This window comes from Archocentrus centrarchus, chromosome 5 (genome assembly GCF_007364275.1).
Source record: "Archocentrus centrarchus isolate MPI-CPG fArcCen1 chromosome 5, fArcCen1, whole genome shotgun sequence".
NCBI lineage: Eukaryota > Metazoa > Chordata > Actinopteri > Cichliformes > Cichlidae > Archocentrus > Archocentrus centrarchus.
This window is the reverse complement of record NC_044350.1, coordinates 23,448,965-23,452,025: the sequence shown is the minus strand read 5'-3', so window position 1 is coordinate 23,452,025 and position 3,061 is coordinate 23,448,965.

Here is a 3,061-nt window from a genome sequence, read left to right as displayed (position 1 = left end):
TTTCTCCCCTTCCTTACTTTGACCAACTCTTTCCCTTCCCTTCTTTTCTTTCCTGTGTCCTTGTTTCCTGATGAAAATGCAATCAGAGGAGAGCATCTGAGGGAATGAAAAATTCTCTTACAGTCTTTCAGGAGGAGGCAAAGAAAGCAGGGGAAGAAATAAGGATTTGCTGAGCTGAGGAAGTGTGAGATTGAGTATGTAAAGAGGGAAATTGAGGAAGTGTTTAGTCACTAAAGCTCCTCCTGTCTAAGCTGTGATGTCCTTTTAAAGATGTGATTGGTCCCTTTGGTGCGGTCGCCCTATAAAATGTCCACCTCCTCACTGATATTGTGCAAGTTAATAGTTATATGCCACAGAAATGATAGCCTGCTGTTTAACACTGATCATGTTAATTGTATATTTTTACATCTATTTCTAAAAAAAAACAAACTGTGGTCTATTTCTTGAGATGAAAGAATTGATGTAATAAAAAAAATATGTCCTTTGTTTTGACTTTTGATATGTTCAAAAGATCTTGTTATAGAAATATAATGAAAGGTGTTTCACTGTTCTGTACTGTTCTACAAACATTTTGGTATTCACAGGACACACGAACTGTCTGCTTACTCATTTTTAAGAATAAATATTATGAAGGAAAATGAAACATAGACTTTTGTCTTTTTTGTAAAACCATCTCACAATATATATATAAAAAAAACTTCTTCTTAGATACTGCCATTTTCTTAAAGTCATTCAAATGGATTTCAGCTCTTCTATCTGTGATGAATGGTTTATAGGTGAAATGATAGGCTCTGATAAGATGAAGATTCCCCTATGTCCAAAACTGTGACTGGATCACTGAATGTCTCTCGGTCTCCTAGTAGCTCAGTTCCAGTTGTGATTACTTCCATGTGTTATTTCATAATTCCCAGTATAGCTTCATCCTACTGAGGTCTAATCAGCCACCTATTTATTCATGTCACAGTTGAAAAGCACAAATGTAAATAATAAAATCAATGGATGTTAAATTTTAGTTATTTAGCGCCACATAATACGTAAGATAGCCAAAAACTAACCCCTTACGAACACTTTTCTTTCCTTTTAACAATTAAAAAAAGAAAACTCAGAACCAGACTTGGAGTGTGTTGTTCTCTGCCTTGACCCACTATCTGGCCGGGGCCTTTCTGTGTGGAGTTTGCTTGTAATCCCTGTGTTTGTGTGGGTTCTCTCCGGGTACTCTGGCTTCCTCCCACAGTCCAAAAACAGTGGGGTTAGGTTAACTGGTGATTCTAAATTGCCCATAGGTATGAATGTGCTCATGAATAGTTGTCTGTTTCTCTGTGTTAGCGAGAGGTGTGCCCCACCTCTCAGTCCATGGCAGCTGGGATAGGCTCCAGCCCCCCTCTGACCCTGAATTGGATAAGCAGAAGAAATGCTCAAGCCAAAAGCATTTTTGGCCTCTGCATCCATGCAAACGCAATCAGAGAGCAATGTGATGTTTTAAATGGCTTCACATTGCTCTCTGAATAGAAAATTGGGCTCTCTCATGTGCTGTAAAAGTTATTTCCTTTGTCTTTTCTCTCTTTGTTAAGCTTTGGGGACAAAAACATACTGCATTACTAATAATATTCCTTCTGGGCAAAAATATTTTATTTTAATTCTTCCAATGCCAGCCAAGAAAGAAGACAGGTGATAGATCCATAGCCATGTTTTCCTGGAAGCTACAGATTATCAAAAGAAACAGGCTAGCAGAAAGATAAGCAGATTAGGGAAATGTCTAACCTGCCAGTTCACTGACACAAGAAGCAACAACCAACACCTGGTGCCAAAAGAATTTAGAATTATAGCTTTGATTATTATCTTTATAACAGTACTATTTAATTATTGTCAGCAGAAACAAACAAACAAAAAGATTCAGAGTTTGGGCAAGAAAAAAAGAAAAAGAAAGTTAAGGTTAGGAAAATAATCACCAGACATGTTTTCTACATTTACCTTTCAGTTCCCACCAATCAACAATAAGCCATGTATCTTTAGCAGCCATTACTTGAAGTAATTGTTTTATGTATGACAGTCTTGGACACAGCTGTAGAGGAATTTTGGCCCACTCACTGTTACAACATTGGTACAGTTAAATTTTGAAGGCATTCGTTTACCCACAGTTCTTTTACGGTCAGTCCACAGCATTTCATTTGGGTTGAGGTCTGGATTTGAACCATTGCAACACTTTGATCCAGTTTTCTTTCAGCTACTGTATTCTCTTGTAGATATTTGTGTTCTTGGGATCCTTTTGCATGACCCAATGAAAGAGCTCCTCACTCTTGCATTGATTCATTTGATTAGCAGCTAGATGCTGCTACTTACCCTCTTAATTCCCAGTAAATAGTAAGGACAAATGTAAACAGATGTGCAGGCCTAAAAGGAAGATTTCACATATAATTATGCATAAAGGGCCGTACATTGGTGGTTACAGCCAATTAGTCTGTTACAACAGCCAGAGGTGAAACAATCATTAAGTGCAATGTGGCTGTGAGTACATTATCAGAAAGACTGCCAAGGTGAGATAAGTAAATGCATCCTATTATACAAAAATGATATACAAATTGAAAATGATGCAAAAACAAGCTAATGACAAATGAGGAAGCATAAGGCAGTGCATAGAAGAGTCAGTAGGAGAGAAAAGAGAAAAGCAGCATTCTTCATTTTCATGGAGAAGGCATAGCAGATTAGTTGACTCACACATAGTTTTCTGGGGCAGTGCTTCGGGACAAAGCTAAGATAGTAACACAACACACAGGCCAAAAGTCAGCCTTGCCTAAAGATCACAGCAACCTACATTTTTATCCTGATCTTTTGATAGTAAGCAGGAAGGGGAAATAAATGGGCAAGAGCATGTTTTTTAAAGACACACATAGAAATACACAATTATTCTCTCATTCATTACTCTCTCAGGTACTGTATTTTTAATATCATCTGATGTTTGTCTTCTGGGAAACAATGATCCTCTTGGGTAGATTTACTAAAATATGTTGTTTTTATTTGCAGTAATGAAACAATTAAGCCTCACATTAGTTTATGATGTGGT